We start from the raw sequence: 19,659 nt of genomic DNA, 5'->3' as shown, positions 1-19,659 counted from the left end.
ATGGAGAGAGCGAGACCAGAGTCTGGGCTCAGGCTCTGGGGCCAACACCAACTTAGGTAAGCCCGGGTCGCTTTAACTCTAGATCTCCTCCTAATGATCAGGAAAAGGAAGTGTAAATGTAGGTGATGTCTGAGTGCCTCTCAAAAGACTTTTGGCAAGACGGCATGTCTGCTTAGTGCCTCTACTATGGCTGGAACCCCATAGTCTTGAATGTCCTTGGGGTCCTTTTCTGATTTTTTCCAGGAAAAGAAAGACTAGCTTTGTCTCTTGAAAGGAAATCAACAGGTAGGTCAGGGTCAGTCTCAACAGTGTACTTTCCAGGAAATGGAAGAACCAGAGGTTTGCTGAGAAGTAAATGTTTACTTTACCTGCTTGGCCTGAAAGAGCCCAGAGACCCCACAAATGCACTGAATGTCTGAACCAAAGGGCTATTGAGGTAAGAGAGGAAAGCCATAGGCCTAGGCGACCTATTAGTGTGAGCAGAGGGACATGTTTTCTCATACTGATTCTCCTGTCTTGCTTTCCTCCTACTGCTATCATAAGAGTCAAATGAGATGTTTAGAAAAATGCTTCATAAACAAAAACCAAGTAAAAGTATTTTCTAAATGCCTATTAGGCATACCTAACAATCTTAGACAAATTAACTTCTCAAGCCTCAGTTTCCTCATCTGTGAAATGAAATGCAATAGCACCACGTTCACAGGATTGCTATGAGAGTTGATGAGATAATCCACTGTGGTAGGCCAGTGCTGGATGTGTATGTATATATGGGTGTGTAGTTCTGTGTATATATGTGATTACATGTATGTATATGTATATATGTGTAGTTATATGTATATGTATATACACACATACATAGTTGTATATGTGTGTGTACATATACATATGTATACATATACATGTGTGTAGATGTGTATATAAATATATGTGCAGAAATATATGTGCATGTATTTATGTGTGTAGTTTTGTATGTGTGTACACATATACTTGCGTACAGTTCTCTGTGTGTTTATAAGTGTATGTGTATACATGTGTGTATATATGTATATGACACACACATATAGTAAGCACACAATCAATGCCCACCATGATTTGATTATTACTTTCACCTCAGTTAAAACTCTCTAAAATCTGTTTGCCTTGTTTTTATGATCATTCCCATTTTGTGGATGCGAAGACTAACACTTGAAGAGGATAACATGCTCAAGAATACCCAGCTAGTAAGAGAAAGAGTTGAAGTTTGAACACATGCTTTTTTGTACCCCATCCCAATGCTGATGCTTTTCCCACCAAATCTCTAACTGTGAAGTGCTATCACCTGTAAGGTTGTATTTCTGTTGGAAAAATACCAAATAGCATGTGTCCGACTAAGGTTTATTCAGTCCTCCCATCCTTATAGGTGAAGAATAGTGAAGCTGTGATAGTAAAGGAGAGAAATGGCTCCAGTCTAGCCGATTCCAGTTGGAGCTCTGCTTTTGTGCCTGGGAGAACGTATGTGTATATGCAGCTAAGCGTCCGCATCAGTATCGAGGGAGGAAAGTCACATTGGTTAGGAAAGAGAATGACTTAAGAGGAGCTGCCGAGACTCTGGAACTCAACCTAGTGTTGATGTATGATAACCAGGGCATGGTACTGAAAGGTATAAAATAATACAAAAAGTTATTTTTCAGCCAATATGCTGACACAGCACCATTTGGGGTCCCTAACTGAAAATGATATATGAATTATCTCAACCTAAAGTTGGAAGTATAAATTATAGAATATATCTTTCACTGTTTTATTTGGGCTGTAAAGTGACACTTTATTATTTCTCCCTCTTGGGCTTCATTTAATGAATCGAGATTTGAAAGTGAAATATTTATTATATTGCAGAGGAGAGATTACATCGGGCTTTAGAAAGGAAGGAGGAAGGGTTATGGAAATCAGGCGGCATCTTGAAAATTGGTCTCTTTCTTGTTTAGGAGAAATGGCTGATGTGGGTATTTTTCCCAAGTTGTGAGAGGCTTACTGAAGAGGACCCTCCAGCATTGTGAACACAAAGGCACGGGCTGCTGCGTCAGGGACCCAGAACCTCAGCTGGCTCTCACCCGTAAACCCCCCTCATCTGATTGGGAGCATCCAGTGAAAGAGAGATGACACTTGATTATGATGCTTTCCTGGGTTGCATGCGAAGATGGAGTATTATGAGCCATTTTATTAAATCAGGCTGGGGTGGAGGGAAGAGAGGGAGGGAGGAAGAAACGGAGGGAGGAAATGCCTTCATCTCCTTTGGTTATCAGATGTTGCGTAATGGCAATCGATTATTCGAACCATAGGGCAGTTACTGAGACTCAGCACTGGCTTAATGGATATATTTCTTCTACTAGCTTCCAAATCAGTCCTGATGGATGATTATGGGAGTTTACTATGTCATATAACTGCTCAGAGCCAGGCAACCAGCTTGTCTCACTGTTTATAGTGAGATCAATTGTTCCTAGGATGCTAGAGGATTCCTGGTGTTCCCACTACACATTATGGGAGAAGAAATCAGTTAAAGTTTGGACTCACATTGTAAGACAGGGTTACCAAGCAGCTACACCACATTTCACGTGACTGTGACCATAGCTCAGAGATAAGAATCTACACAGAAATTCAGAGTGTTTAGTTCTCGTTAATTCATTCACCTATTCATTAGTCCATGAATAGTTATGAGAACTTCTGTGCCCCATGCACCGTGTTAAGCACCATGGAAGGGAAAGAAATAATATATAGCCACTGTGCTCAGTGACCTATGGACTAGTGGGAAAGACAAACCATTAAACAGAAATCAAAAGGGTGTGTCAAGTTATACCATACGGGTATGTGAGGATAGAGTATTGGCACAAAAAGGAGATGATTGACTTTGCTTGAATAGAGAGGGTGTGGGGAAGGCTTCAAGTCCTCCACAAGTTGATTTACAGACAAATATGTATTGCATGGATTCATTCATCATTAATGAAAGGCATATTTAAAAGCAAGAGAAGGACACTCTGGAGCATGCGCACAGAGCTATAAACAGAATGTCTAGAACATATTGGAGACAGCATGGCAAACTCTCAGAGTGGGGACTTTGTTATGGATTTCCATTTTGTGGGAGCACATTCTCCATTTCCACGATGAATTCTCTTTTCCTACCACACTAGCCATCTGATTGTGATTATTCTGAACCATGTATTGTCTCCCATTACTGCAGATAGAAATTTACTCCTTGGTCTCCTGCCTTATACAAGCTGTACACATTCAAAAGGCTGGCAGATATGGATGGAAGTGAACACTTCTCTCTCCAGCTCAAGAAATATGGTATGAAGGATGGTGCCCACTGCCCCCATCCCCATACTTCTCTTGCCTCCAGCACTCTGTCCCTTACCATTCACCACCCATTCTCTGGTGTGGTGGCATTCACTGATAGGTCACCATATAAGCTGCTTGTGGGGCTAGGGGATGGGCACTTCTCTCCAGAAGCCAAGAGCCCTAAGCATTTTAGCCCAAATAGCCTGAGGCTGCTTTGCAAGCAGGAGGTGTTTGAGATGGGTTTGACTGGTGCTCTGAGCCTGGGAGGTTGGAGGGGCTGTACTTGATTTGTCAGGGCAGTGTTTTTGCCATTAGCGTCGGGAAGGATCATGTGTTTTGGGAGACTGGTGCACCAGCGAAATGGCAGCAGCCCCTGATGGGGTCAGTAGTAAGGAGACCTTCAGTAGGGACCCTGCAGCTATCCAGTATTAGCAATTCAGAGGGGACCGGTAATAACTTTGAGTTCTCCCTTGACAGCCAGCTCCTGGGAGCTACAAGTTAAGCAAAGGCACCTGCCAATCGTAAAATTCCCTACGTTTTCTGAACAACGATGATGGCGACAGCAGCCTAGATGAGGAGGCCATGGCATTTCTTCCTTACAGGATTGGCATGACCCAATAATTGCATTTCATCTCAGCTCCTTGTCATGGCAGAACATGCATATCATTCATAGAGACAGAGCTGAATAGGGACTTAGACATAACTCAGTCCGACATCTTCATTCTATGCATGCAGATACTGTGAGTTGATGAAGGTTATGGAGTGGCCACGTTCAAGCTTGAACCCTGGTTTCCTGATCTCCCTTCTGTCCTTTCCCTGCATCTTTGAATGTTCATAGGGGGAACTGAACAAAGAGAATAGCAACAGGTTCACAGTGCATCTAATAATATCTAGTGCTCAATTTATAAATTGTTTCCAAATTTGCTAAGTTTTAAAAAGAAGATTCCTAGTCGTTTATTGTATTTATCACTATGTTTTACTTATACTGAAGTGAATTTTTCTCCCTTAGCACATACAAATTTATGTTGCAGTTGGTAAGATTAAAGAAAATAATATCTAGGTGCTGGAACTTAACTACCAATGGAAGCAGAGGGCTGGATCCACCTTGACTGGGGCTGAGTTTGGCAGAGACTGTCTGGAAGCAAGGAGAAAGTAAGGTGATGACCACTAGGTGTCTCTTTCAGTCCTGGGATAAGATCATGTCAAACACCTGCCGACACCCACCCAGGGTTTGTTTAGGTGGGCATGTTCAGAAGCAGTGGGCTCCCAGAATCGATGGGTCTTGCAGAAAGCAAAGGTATGAAGAAAGACCCCAATATTAATAAGAAAACACCACAAATGGAAAAGAAAGAATGTCTTCAGATTTGGGTAGGTGAGGTGTGTGTGGTTGTGGGGAAGGATGCAAAATGGCTTGGCAGGGTGGTGAAGAGGGTAATCTTTCCTTCCCACTGTCTCCTCCCCAACCACGCCAACCTCCTTCCAATTTCAATCCCTCTAGAAAGTAATCAAGGAGTCCCTCTCCTGTCATGAACTTAGATGTATGGCTCTGTGCTAATAAAATTGAGTTTTTAAAAACAAACACTCCAGAACCTTTACACACAAAAGGATGTGTCTCTGCTTCCCTTCATTATCTTGAGAGACTCTGTTTACCCTCTTTCCAATACGAGGGCTGCCATTGCTCCTGCCATCCTTGGAACATTTCTGAGGATCTTCAGTGTGGTCATGTGAGTCTTTTCATTGGGTGTAAATCTTCATTTTTAACTTTGGGATTCAGTCAAGGTCATGCAGAGCCACATCTGAGATCAAGGAGGGAGACTTGCCAGGGGTTGGCGTGGTTTTGATCGCAAACCAAGTGTGGTGTATGTAATGAGACTGTCTCTTTTCTAGTCTTTGTTTGTCAGCTTGTCTTTGTTTTCTGTAATGGGAACATGCTTAACCATGACCTGCCCCCCAGATGTAATTGGCAGCCATCATTTGACTCTAAACAGCAACAGCTGCCATGAGAACACAATCCTTGTAATATTAGCTCTCGGTGTAAGAGGACTGGCATTCCCTCTTCTTCATCATCTTTAACCTGTTAGCAGGGAAAGAGCACTAAGGAATCTTTAAAAGCCAGTTCTGTTATTTTCTAGCTGTGGGAACTTGAGCATGTCATGTGACCAGTGTGAATTTCGTTTTTCTAAACTATAAAAAGTAAATAAAAGTTTTTACTTCGAAAGCTTACTGTGAGAATTAAATGAACAGATGCGAGGAAGTGTTTACTGCATAGTAGATGTTTACCAAAGGTTCGTATTTTATTTTAAATAAGTAGCAGCTGGGGGTGTTTTCTCTTTCTAGTCGCTCGTTTTCTCTATTCTATTTCTCTTTCTAGTCCCGCCCTTTTACTTCCCTTGATAGTCGTTGCCACACCGTGTGATATCTCCTGCCATCTCCCTCTTCCACAAAGAAGCTGTTGGGAGGTGGAAGAGATGGAGTGTAGAGTAATGAAAGAGAATTAATAAATGGAGAGTGTTGCTCATAGCTCCATACCCAGCTTAGGAATGGCTCTAGACCTCAGATCATAAATCCCACTGTGCTGAAAATACCCTCCACAAACCACTAGGCTCTATGAGGCTGAGTCTTAGCTGACAAGAGGGCTAAGGTCCTCTCTTCCACTCTCCATGCTAAGTGCTGGAGATGCAATGGTGAACAAGCCACAGTCCTGCCCTGAGAGGACTTAATGTTCCCTAGTCTCTGAAAATTATTGTTGAAGAAGGAGAAGGTATCATGAGAGCCATTAAGCTATCCCCAGATAATCCCTGCCTCCAGGAATTCATATGCTATGTAAGCTCCTCCCTTGACTGCAGATTTGGCCTAGGGACTTCTTTATAGTAGCAAAAATACAGCAAAAGTGGTGGGATGTCACTTCTGAAATTAGGGTACCAGTAAACTGTGACTCTGAGAGAAGCTCTCTGGCAGGTTTTGTGTTGCTCCTTGGAGAGGCTCAAGTGGTAAGGAGTCTAGGAAGGCCCCTGGCCAACAGCCAGTTAGGAGCTGAGGCCCTCTGTCAGCCTACAGGAAAATGAACTTTGCCAGTAACCATGTGAATGAACTTGGAAGCAGATCCTCTTCCAGTTGGGCCTTGAGATGAGACAGCAGACCCAGCCAATGCTGTAACCGCAGCCTTTTGGAAGATCTGAGGCAGAGGCACCCAGATAATGTGTGCCTGGATGCCTGACTCTCGGAAACTGGGAGCTAATAAATGTTTGTTGTTTTAAGCACTAAGTTTTGGGATAATTTGTTATACAACAGTAGATAATTAAAAAGTGTGACTCTTCTGACGTACATATTTTTAAAATATTTTTCCAGCTATATTGAGATATACTTGTGTAAATTAAGGTGTGCAATATTTGATATATGTATATTGTGAAATGAGAATGACCTGATCCCAATCATTGGTTGGGTCATCATTGTACTGTCAGGACCAGGTACACAGGAGACACTCAGTAAATATTTGATTAATCAGCAATACCCAGAACATGAGGGCATTCTCTGAGGCTTTATACCAGCACTGTGTAACCAGCACTGTGCCAAATAAAACAGGACACTGGGTCAAAGTTGAATTTCAGATTGAAGAATAATAATCTGTAGGATAAGTATAACCCAACTAGTGCATCAGAGATACACTAAAAATTTATTTGTTTGCTATTGTTATTAATTTGGCGACCCTATGCCAGGCTGGGAGCAGGGGCAGCGTGGACCCAGAAGAGACAGACAGCAGGTGTGCACAGTAAGGTTCGTTAACACATTTATCACCTCACACAGTCACATTGTGTGTGTATGTGTGTGTGATGAAAACTTTTAAGAGCTGCATTCTTAGCAACTTTCAAATATATAATACAGTATTATTAACTGTAGTCACCATGTTGTACCTTACCTCCCTAGAAAATTCATGCATATATTTAAGGAGAATGTTTAACCCCCTAAAAAGGAAGAAGGCGGGAAATCTTCTGGTGGAGCTGCCTCCACTGCTGTTGTTTTTAACTTTGAGGCCTGTGCACTCAGGCAGTGGAGCTGCTGGATTGCTGGTTCACTGGTTCTTAAAAGTTTTCCTGGCCAAATTCTTCAGGAGAGGCACCTTCCTCCTCTCGTCAGCCTTTTCCTCAAGTCCACCTCTACATATCCCACTTCCTACTTCTGAGCTTCCCTCGCACCGTCTGTCTTCCCATTTTCTACAGCCTCAGCTGGCAACTGAAGAAGAGGCAATTTTATCAAGGTCCCCAGGGACTAGGGGGACCTCAACAATCAAACTCTCTGAATCTGGAATGCCCTGGTCCTGGTTAGGTCCTCAGCATTGCCAAATACAATATTATGTCTCAAGCAGCAGAGACCCCACTGAGCCTGATTTATTACTTTGTGCTTGTTGCCTGGCAATGAAATGTAAGCCTGCCAGACCACAGGGTAGGAGCCTGGGAGAGCTCTCTCATTGTTCCTGCCATTCCTCACCTGAGGACAGGAATCCGGAGTTCCAGCGTCATCTGCCTGTGCATATATACCAGAGGCTGATTTATCTCTATTCAAGAATATCTTTCTTTAGTCACTGCTGCCCTCATAGCTGGTCAAGATGGCTTCCTAGCCATCCCTCACAGGCTCCCCTCACAAACCTCCAAAAGCATAATTACTCTCATCATCTCAGCTTGCCCCATTACCATATTTCCATCACATGCTGGTTTATGCATGTCCCATGAGCATACACACACACACACGTACATGTACACACATGCACACATATCCACATGCATACACACACACACTCTCTCTCTCTCTCTCTCTCAACCTCTCTCTCTCTCTCTCTCCCACTCCCAGCTCCCCTCTTTGCAATATCAAGACTCTGTCTTCTTCAAAAATGAAATCTATTATCCACTCAAATAATCATCCCACCACCACCCCTCCCCCCAAGACGATTAGAATCTGTGAGCATTATTTAAAGTGCTGCCTGGTTTCCATTTTGAAAAGCTGTTTTCCCCTCTCCTTTTCATGCCCAGTCCCCAATGTAGGCTCAATGCAGGAGCAGCTCAGCGGGGCCAAGAGAGGTCAGCTCTCATTAATACAGATCCCATTTATTTAAAAATAGCAATATTATGCCACTTTCAAATAGCCCGAGTGAGCTAACCCATTAAAGGATTGTGTGTTGCTGACTTCGGACCTATTGTGAAGGTTTAATATTTCTCAGCACAGTGACATACGGCACATAACCCACAGAGCAGCGCTATTGGTTTGGCTGTTCTGAAGCGAGGAGTAGGAAAATAATTGAAGAGAACATTTTATAGCCCAACACAGAGGAAGGAAGAGAACTGGCACTTGGAAAATGTTGTGAAGGCCTCCTAAAGCTAAGAGTGGGGATTGAGGCACAGATGGAGTGTTTATGTCAATAATGCTTATGTAGTTATCCAGGGATGAGGTGGGTAGATGGATGGCTATTCCATCTCCCAGGTTCCCAATCGCAGTGCTGTCATTTTCCAGAATCAATGTTCCTAATGTGGCTAGTGGCTGGACTTTCACGTTTCCACTGAGAGCCCAGAAAATGGCCAAATTATGTGATGCTTGGAATAAAATCATATTTGGGGTTTTGGGGATGAATTTGGGAGTGATGGGACAATTGCTAAGAAAGCACAAACATTAGCTTTGGAATTATGACACGTTTCAGTTCCGATCTTGATTCCACCTCTCACTACGTGACCCAGAGTAAATTCTTAGCTTCTAGAAACTCAGTTCCCTAAATCATTACAAAGGGCAATGACAAAAGCTACATCCTGAGGTTGTGACGAGGGCTGAACATATGTTTCTTCTTTCTTGTATCTCTATTCACCTTTATTACCTTTTTCCTTCTTCCCTTTCTGTCCCTCCTCCTAACACACAGTACTCTCTTCTCCATCACTCTGCTCCCCGCGAAGCTTTGGGCACAGCCTGGGGTATGGTCTGTCACATGTGCACCTTGCTCCATGGAAATGATGCCATGTTATCTACATTCCTCCCAGTCCTAGCCATCATCCTCAGCCTCATTCTCTTTCTGCAGTCTTGGCCCTCCTGAGGTTGCTTTATTTACCTGTGCTCTTCCCAAAAAGGCCAGGTAGGTGACTCTCAGAAAAGATTTGTGATTCAAAGACCCAGTGTTTTGAGGTGTAGATGTTGAGGCTCTGAACGAACCTGGCTAGACGCAAGCTCTAATGTCACCAAATCTTTTATGGCCTCGTCCCAAGGCTCTGAGTCCTATTGTGTGTGGCTCACATCTGGGCATCTTCCTCTAGGCAGGCTGGTTAGATTCTCCCAGATGAGGGAGCGAACGTGGCATGTGTGCACCTGGACCTCTGGGAGCCCTTGACTGAATGTGGTCCTATCCCCTGCATCTTACACAGTTCAGGTTTGTAAGTGATCAGTCTCTCTGTTCAGGCTTGCCACCCATGGAATCTGCCTGCTCTAACCTGAGAGGCGGGACATTTTAACAAGCATTAATGAGAAAATGGGGACAAATTCCTCCACCCAACGATCTCTATCCTCTCCCATGTCCTGTGCCCTACTTGCCTTTTTGTTTTCAGATTTTCCTTCTTCCACTGACCTGGTCCTCCTCCTGTGGGTAACCACCTTCCTCTTCCTTCATTCTTTAGTTATTTCTTAAAACAAAATAAAAAAAAAAGTTTTTCCAAATCAAAAGTAGCACAAGCTGCACCTTCTGTTTTGTTGGTCTTTTGAAAAAGACGTCCTTTGATTTTGTTTTCCTTCGACCAATGGGAGCCTCTCGCCCTTTGCCACAAGTTCTGAGAACGAGGGGCTCAACCCAGCTCCACAGACATTTAATTAGACTGTGTGTGGGAGATGATGGGGGGCCAGTGAGGGGCAGGAGAGTTAGTTTATTTCTCCTGCAGCTACAGAGCAAAAGCTGCTTCTTGAGCTGAGAACACACAATGTGGAGCTCCTATGAGATGGCAGAGAAGTGCCAGGTTTCCTGCCTGTAGGGAGTGGGGCACAGAGTGAAGGTGGGAAGGGGGCCCAGCTATGCTACTCTCCCCTTCCCCAAATCCTGCTGAATGGAATATTATTTCCCTCAGGAAGTTCTTTTTAAATATGATGGGATCTTCCAGAAATGAACCATACTTCACAGAATTACCGTGACCTTGAGAGGTCATCCAATGCAGCCTTTACATGGCAGGATAGTGGGTCTTGGGGCCGGTCTTGACATCAACGCTCGAGGATGAAAAGCAGCAGAACTCTAGTTCTTGGTTGGAGCAGATTTAATTTAGGTACCTTCTTTATTAGTGGGTATACATGATTCAGAAGATTTCTTTAACCTGTTTTCTTCCTTTCCTTTCTTCCATTTTTCTTTCTTCTATTTAAATTCCCATTCAAAAACCTAAAATAGCAAAAGATGGAGGATGCAAAGTAGGGGATTATATTCAAACGTATTGTCGGGCCACCATTTTTATTCTTTTTTTCTCCTGCCTTAATCCCTGTGTCGGAGAATAAGCAGACCTATAAACAAGATGTAGCTCATTCATGAATTGCTTGTGTATTACTCGAGAACACATTTTCCCATCAAAAATGATTGATGATTCGGTTCCCATGCTGGCCCACAGATGTCCATTTAACCTAATGGTGACCTTGAAATATGAGTCTCCTCAAATTTCCTGAGCAGTCCATGAGCAGAGTCCTCAGCAGCCTAAACATAGATCCTCAAGCTGAATTTTTGAGACCCTATGAGCCCTGAGTGCCTGACTCAGCCTAACGCCCTCTGAGGTGGTGCTGAGGGTGATGGGGCAATCACTGAGGAGCCATTCACATTAGCTTTGGAATTAAGACAGACTTCAGTTCTGATCGTGATTCCAGAAATCTGGGGGAGACAGGGCTAGGGAAAAGGCTGGCAGTAGCCCTTCACATTACTCAAAGGCAGAGTTCCCCAGTGGAAAGTGCACCAGGCTGGGTGTTGGAAAACATGGTTCTAAGCCCCGGCTTAACCACTTTTTGCTTTTACATTATTGAGTGAGTCATTTAGCATCTCTGGGCCTCATTTTCCTTAATGAGAATACAGAAAAACATGAAAAAGCACACATAAAGAGACATATGAGCTTTTCTAGAAATAAACATAAGTCTATAAATATATTCAGATGAAAGCAGGAGTGTTGGTAGAATGTGATTAGAACTGAGTGGTGGTGGCCTGGAAAGACTATAAAGAGGGAAGGGGAAATAATATTTATTGAATACTTACTATGAATCATGTACCATCTTGGGTGGTTTTCACGGATAGAGCAAGTCGAAAAAAATATTATTTTAATATATCACACCAGCATCCCTCTGAAGAGAAAAAAATTGTCTTTCTTTATAAAAATACCTTTGATAAGCCATTTTGTGTATGGAGGGTGAAGTATTGAGGGCATCTTTTAGAAAGAGGCATGGACACAAAGAGAAAGCCAAACGGCTCTGCATAAGAAATGAATAGCATTTCTGGTTCAAAATGGCAGACTGAGGCACATAAATTAACCTCCAGTCTCTCCAGAGACCCCATTAAAATGATGCTAAAGGAATACAAAAGTGAATAAACCCATTATAATAAAGAGAATAGGGAGCGAGGTCAGAATTACCAGCAGATGAGAGATTTCAACAAACCCCTGGAAAATGAAAACTAGATGAAAGTGGGCTAATAAATGAAATAGAGTGAGGAATATAGTCAGGTGGTGGCTGCAGAGCAGCTGAAGCCTGTCTTCTTGGAAAAACTAAGAGTCTCTTAGGCTCAAGTCAAGAGGTGTGAGAAGGGAGTAGGGCTGATACAGAAGAAGTGTTTTTACAGCCCTCTCCTCTCAACACAGGGGTCCTATCTTACAAAAAATAGGCAACCTAGGGCTTCTAGAGTGTGCACTGGAGCTCTACAAGCCTCTTCATTCTGGCCAAACCTTTTAGATAACTTTTTGACCTGCTTCCTAAAGCAAAGCCTGCCGCTGAAAAGCTCTGTCCTAGTCTCCTTCTCACTCAAGGAAGCCCATCGGGGAAAGAGACTTACATACACAATAGCTACTTGGATAGTCGACTGGGTCCTTATTTTTAAATCCTAATGTACGACCGCAGATTACCAGATATACCAGAAAAATCACACAACAACAACAACAACAACAACAACAACAACAACAACAGAACAACCGACTGGGAGAAAATACAATTAACTCAAAGAGCAGGAGATAACTTTCTAAATGCAAACTAATAACTGCAGAGAACTTCAAGACAATATTGTATCCATCATCACCATCATCTCCATTACCATCATCATCAACACTGCCATCACCCCCACTGCCATCACCCTAACTGATACTTTCTTAGCACTTCTCTGGGACAGAAGTTTCAAGCACTTTACATGCATGAACTTATTTAATGTCATGGGAGGTACCTGTTAACAACCATCTCCATGTTAAAGATGAGGAAACCGGGCATAGAGATATTAAGTGATTTGCCCAAGTCATACAACTAGTAAGCAGCAGAGCTGACATGGCACAAATTCATTTTGATTTGAGTTTGTGCTTTTAACCATTACAATAAACTTTCTCTCATTAAAAATAAATAACAAAATAAAATGAATTGAAATTAAAAAACAACAACAACAAAAAACAAGAGAACGAAAAAGTCCTTGTGGAAATATATGATTGCCAAAATAAAAAATATTTGTAGAAGAGCCAAAACATAAGGCCAAAGATACCTCCCAGAGTATGGCAGGTGGTGGGGAGCGGAGGGGAGCGAGAGAGAGAGAGAGAGAGGAAAGATCAAGGAAATTATCCAAGAATATTTCCCAGGGCCAAAGAAAATCATGAGTCCTTAGGCTAAAAGAGCAAGTAAGTGTCTAAAACAAAGAATAAAAATGTTCCACACCTAGACACAAACTGATGACACTTGAAAACAACAATGGTAAAGAGAGAAAAATCATGCAACCACGCTGACTGGCCTCCCTCTAAAATGAGCACCACCAGCTTCCAGTGGGACCCTGAGATGACCCTACACCTTGCTACATTTTCCTAGTTCATTCACTCTCCCACTCATCTTGACCATTATTTTGCATCATTTCCTCTCTTCTCAATTATCCACAAACTACCCCCATACCCTCTCTCAAATAGCAAAATGAAAGTAACAAAAGAAAACTTGCCCATGTACCCACATCTACCTACCTACTTGCATCTGTGTCTGAATACTCTGCCTCCTAACCTATAATTACTGTATACTCGGTTGTCTGTACTTAACCTAAAACCAGCACATCGTTATTGTCTAGATTCCATCCTCTTCTCCAATATTTCTCACCATTCTCCATTATTAATTCTTCTGTCTTTTGCTGGTCATTCCCATCTGCATAAGAACACTTTCACCCTCACGCCCCTCCAGCTGTGACTTCTCTTTTCCTCTTTATAGAAAATAAAAAATCTCCTTGAAAGAGTTGCTATACTCTTTCCCTACAATTTATATCCTCCTATTTTTTTCTCGAACTCTCTTTAGTAAGGCCCCCACTCCTCAAAACTAATATTCTCAAAGTCACTCTTCACTCATATGTTAAAAAATGATTTGGTGTTCAATTCTTCACCCTCAACCCATTTGACACATAGCAGCATTTTGATACGGTTGATCACTAAAACACTTTATTCGTTTGGTTTCCATTCACAACAGTTTTCTGTTTTTCACCTTCTTCACTGGCCACTTCTTAGTCTCCTTTTCTAGATACTCTTTGTCTCCCTGATCTCTAAATTCTGGGCTTTTTGGAGTAATCCAGGCCCAAGTCTTGAATGCCTTCTATCTTCTCCTTACACTGATTCCCCTGGTGATCCCCAGCCTATCAGTCCCATTGCTTTTAATGCCATTTATTCATGAACACTCCCAAATTCAACTTTTTAGCCTGCACCACTCCCCTAAATCCAGACTTGCATAGTCAACTTCTTATTCAACAACATAACTCCTTGTAGAGATTTCAAATTTAATAATGTACAGAACAACAAAAGAAATTATGATCTTTCCTCCACCACACAAAACCTGTTCCTTCCACATTCTTCCTCACATCAGTAAATGTCAATGCCAAGCTTTCAATTCACATGCCTCCCTCCAAGTAAAAATAGAGCTAAACAAACCTTGATATCATCTTTCATTTTTCTCATACCCATAACCAATCCATCAGCAAATTTTGATGTATATATCTACAAGTATCCAGAATCTCATCATTTCTCTCCAGTTCTACTACTACCATTCTGGTCTAAGCTTACATCATTTCTAACCTGAATTACTGTAATAATCATTGTTTCCTGCTTTGTCTTTGTCCTACTACCATCTAATCTCTACAGAGATGCCAGAGTGGTCTTCTTAAAGCATTATGTATTTCAGACTATGTTATTCCTCTCTTCCAAATCTTTCCATCTCGCTGAGGGTAAAAGCCAAAATCTTTATATTGGTTTAGAAGTCCTTTTACAATCAGATTTCCCAGACTGCTTTCCAGTTACTGAACCTCAACTTTAAAACGATTTTGCTACTCAGTGCCTTTCCCATCTCTGTACTTCCTCTCTGTAATGGCCTTGCCCCCGGATAATTCAATAACTTATTCCTCTATCTCCTATAGGCCTTTGTTCAAATATAACTTTCTCAGCTACGATGTTACAATTTTCACTTTCAACCACAAAACAAATTTTAAAGAAGGAAAAAAAGAGGAAAAAAAACCTCAATTATATTTAATAGATACATACCATTTCTGTTACTCTTCATTATTCCCAATGTTCTAGATCTTCTGGTATTATTTCTCTTCTGTCTAAAGTCTTTCTTTAGCAACTTTTTAGAGCATCTCTGTTAGCAATGAATTTTCTTGATTTTCCCTTTCTATAAACCAATTTCACTTTCATTCTTGATATTTTCACTGGACGTAGAATTGTAGGTTGGCAGATTTTTCTCTAAGTACTTAAAAATGTTATTTCACTTCCTTCAGGCCTTCATGGTTTCTGATGAAAAATCTGTAATTATTGGAATTATCACAAATTGGAATTGTTCTATAAATTGTGTGTTTTAATTTCTGGCTGCTTTACACTTTTTTGCTTGTTTTTGTCTTTAGTTTTTATCAGTTTGATTATGACGTCTGTGAAAGTGGATTATCTTGGGACTATTCTGTTGGAGGTTTGCTGACCTTCTTTAATCTATAGGTTTATGTTTTTTGCCCAATTAGAGAAGTTTTCAACAATTATTTCTTTAAATAATTTTTCAGCACTGTATAACTTTTCTCTTTTTTTTTCTGGAATTCTGATGGCATAAATATTTAAACTTGTGTTATTGTCCCACAAGTCACTTAGGCTCTGTTTATTTTTCTCCCCAATATTATTTCTCCCTGTTGTTCAATAAGAATAATTTCTAATGATCCGTTTGCAAATTGACTGACTCTTTCCTCTGCCATTTTCATTCCACTATTGGGTTTACCCAGTGACTTTAAAATTTTTGTTATTATGGTTTTTAGTTTCTAAAATTTCCACTTGACTCTTTATATTTTATATCTCTTTGCCAATACATCTATCTTTCAAGAGTGTTATTCTTTATTTCTAGGACTATTTTAATAATACTCTTCAAAGCTTTTGTACGATAATTCCAACATCTGTGTTATCTTGGCTTTGATGCCTGTCAATTAATTATCTTTTTCCATAGGAGTTGAGATTTTCCTCATTTGTCATATGCTAAGTAATTTGGGTTGTATCCTGGGCATTTTGAATACTATGTTCTGAGCTTCTGGGTCCCGTTTAAATCCTAAAAGGAATGTTAATATTTTTGTTTTATCTGGCATTTAACCCAGCGGAGGCTCTGCATCATCTAGAATATTTGGTTCCAGCTGCAGCGGCAGGGAAGAGAGATCAGTAAATTTCACCGGGTTTTCACTATCTCAACCTGAAAATGACTCACAAGTGTTCTCACATTTCACTGGCTAGAACTAGTCTTAGTTCTCTCCCCATTCATGGTAAGGAAGATAGAAAAATGTAGGACAGCAAATGGAATATTTGGTGGGCATTACTGCTCACCATCACTGTTCACTGACATTCAAATTTTAGAATAACTTATATGAGAGTTTATAAACTAGTCCCCCAGAGCAAACACAAACTGCAGATGAGCCTGATTTAAGTACACAAAATATTTTAAAAACTCAAATGTCTTTAAGTTGAACACACTGTTTCTAGTTCCCTACAATCCTCAGTGGTCCCCCTGCTATGACTCTGGGCCCAGCTGCTTCATATACATGGCCAATCCAGTCCCTGAAGGCACTTGTGAGCCTTACGTCATAATGCAAAGCAAACCTGAGAAGGCACAGTACAATGTAAATGTTATCAGTATGGATAATGAGAACGTAGAGGTGTAGCTGACAGAGGTGGAGTGTGGAAAGGTAGAAATAGATGGAACAATAGGTGTGCTCATATAGTTTTTTAATAGACCAGGAAGGCAAGAAATACTACCTGGTATAGATAAAGCAAGACATATATACTTATATGTATTATTTTAAATGTTAAATGTAATTAATAGAGCTAAAATATAAGTATAAAAGTTGAAAGAAAAAAAGAAAGGACATTAAATGCAGTAAGAATATAAATCTTTATATTTTATAGTGGGTAATCGATAGGTGATATCTGCAGTCAATAAATTCAGAAACAGGCATAAATAAACCATTTAGTGTCAGGAGGAAACCACCAGGAGCCCTTGAAACAGAAATGGTTTAAAGTGATTTCCTTTGGGGACTGGGATTCTGGGTGGGGAAAGGTAGGAGAGGAGACTATTGACTTTATTATAAGAATGTCTGTACTATTTGATTTTATTTAAAAAAAATATTCATTTATTGCTCTGATTAAAATATGTCAAAATTATTTTCAAAAAGAAATGAAAAAGAATTTGGGTATGAGGGAGAGCAGGAAAGATTTGAGAGGAGGAGGAGGGAAAAGGTACAAATGACGAGGTGGGAAGCTAAAATCCATGGAAAAATAAAGGTGAGATGTGCTCCACTGAGGGGCTTAAGGCCTTTAAGGATACAGAACTTAATATTCAATGTTGGTAAGTTGTTTGTATTTTTGGAATATGAACCCTTGTCATTACCCCAAACCATCTAAACATCTGCTACACACACAACTGACTATGTGTTTAAGTAGGAGCGAAACTTGAGAAAGAAACTGAGTATGAAGTACCAGGCACTGACTAGTAGAGAGAATGGCAGTGAGATGGGAATGGCATAGAGTCAAAGAAAGAATTCAGAGACTGAAGGAGTCATGAAGATTTAAGCTCTCTGACATTCACGGGAAACTTGGGAGAACATTAGTTTCTTGTGGAATGTGAGATAGGAAGCTTGTCAATTTTATTTAAAGTCAGAGGACAGAGTGACCTTAGGTAACATCTGGAGTATTTAAGTTATCTTATTTAATCCTCAAAGCAACTTTATGAGTTATTTATTCATTAATTCGACAAACATTTATTAAATATTTACATATAATACTGTTCGGTAAGTCTTTATCACTATTCTCAAGACATTTATAGTCTAATGAGGGAGATATTACAGTATACAGTGATAAATGCATGTGCTAGTCCCATGGAAAACATGGAGAAGGAGCAACTATGCCCTGGGGATGGGAGAGGGTAGAAATCTATACAAGAAGGTGACTTAAGATAAATTTTTAAAAATAAAAAAGTGCTTAGCAAATAAAAAGAGGTGGGGTCAATCAGGGCATTCCAGAAAGGAGGAAAGGTGTATGGGAAAGCACTGAAGCAAGAAACCCTATGACTCATTAGGTACTCCTAGAGGCTACGTGTCAAGGAAGTCAGGAGATAGACGGGTAGACTAGTGTATGAGACCCCTGTCAACACTCAATTTCCTACCATCCCATAAAAGAAATACTGCACTACTCAGTGGGAAAGCTTTATGAACCAGGTCACCATTGTGGAATCAGCAGTGGGCCATGGCAAGACAAACTCCAGGACAAACCTTAGCAGGAGTCCTCTTTGGGGCATCTGGTTTACCTCATGTGTGAGGTAGAATGTCAGGGAGCACATTGAAAGGACAAAACAGGAACCAGGACCTACACGTGTCTTTGTTGAAACCCTGGTTTGGACACAGGTACCCCATTGCTGGCCCTGGCTGAGAGGAGACTTAGACAATTTGAACAAAGCACTCCAAAGTGTTGGAGACCCTCAGGCATGGGATTTAGGGAAAGGGCCCCAATGAGTGGTACTGATGTTAAGTTATTTTGAAAATTGTTGAGCGCAGTTGAAGGATTTTAAGCAGGGCCATGATACGATCTGGTTTGAAGAGACATCTCAGTATATCTTTTCTATCCTGGGGCTTTACTGTCCTGGGGCTTCTTCAATGCCACAGGGATGGAGACTGCATGAGCTTCTTCTCACTAAGGCTGATACATCTGTTGCTACTACTATCAGGAGCAGAAACAGAGTCTGAGATCTCAGTGAGGTGCCATACACTAAGGAGATATAAATTGACCACTTGTGGCAAGTGGATTACATCGGACCCCTTCTGCCCTGGAAGAAGTGATTTGTTCTTTTTGGAACTGATGCCTACTCCAAATATGGGTTTGTCTTTTATTACCTGAAGCACCTTTGCCAACACTACTTTCTGAGAGCTAGGGAACTACAGATTTGCTGACACAAGACCTCATATAATGTTGTCTCAGACCAAGGGAGCCATTTTATGGCAAAGAAGGTGTGAGAAAGGGCTTGTGACTATGGGACCCGCTGATATTACCATATACCACAACACTTTGAAGCAGCAAGCAGAGAATGATGTCAGCGAGTCATCCACTGCCATTGGGGTTGAAATCACATTTGAGGTGAGGGGATATGAGACAGAAGCAACTGATCCAGTGGGTTCCTTCAAAATTAAAAAAAAAATCTTAATAACTAAAAAATAACTTAATTTTGAAAAAACTTTTTAATATTCATGTGAACACATTGCTAGATGCTAGAAAGGTCTTTGGGAGTGAGAGGTGCTGATGAAGATGCTGAGCTGGGCACAGGGTGAAGTTAGTGGAAGGCTTATGATTCTGGTTTGGACAGTTATTAAGCATCAAGGATCGCAGCTGGAAAAGCCTTTGGAAGAAACTGTGGGAACATGGCAAGATGCTTGTCTTGCTTGCTGCTCTGGGGTTGCTCCCGCTTTCTTGGTTTAATATCAGAGACTGTCAGAGGTAGATGGGACTGTAGGGACATTCAGTCTATTCTCCATTCTACAGATGAAGAATTTAGGCCTGCAATTCAAAAGGGCAGCCCAAGGCCACCCAAGCAGTTACTGGCAGAGGTGGACTAGAACACCATGGTTTAAGGTTGATGTTGGGAATCTTAAGC

At 41.2% G+C, this 19,659-nt stretch overlaps 1 pseudogene; it reads left to right on the top strand.

Moving 5' to 3' along the window:
* The first annotated feature begins 19,040 nt into the window (after positions 1-19,040).
* The window catches only part of LOC120621564 (60S ribosomal protein L29-like), a 31,648-nt pseudogene continuing 31,029 nt past the window's right edge, over positions 19,041-19,659 (top strand).

This window comes from Pteropus medius, unplaced genomic scaffold (assembly GCF_902729225.1).
Source record: "Pteropus medius unplaced genomic scaffold, Ma_sr-lr_union100, whole genome shotgun sequence".
Classification (NCBI taxonomy): domain Eukaryota; kingdom Metazoa; phylum Chordata; class Mammalia; order Chiroptera; family Pteropodidae; genus Pteropus; species Pteropus medius.
Note: the sequence above shows the minus strand (reverse complement) of the source record. Positions and strands in the feature narration are given on the sequence as shown.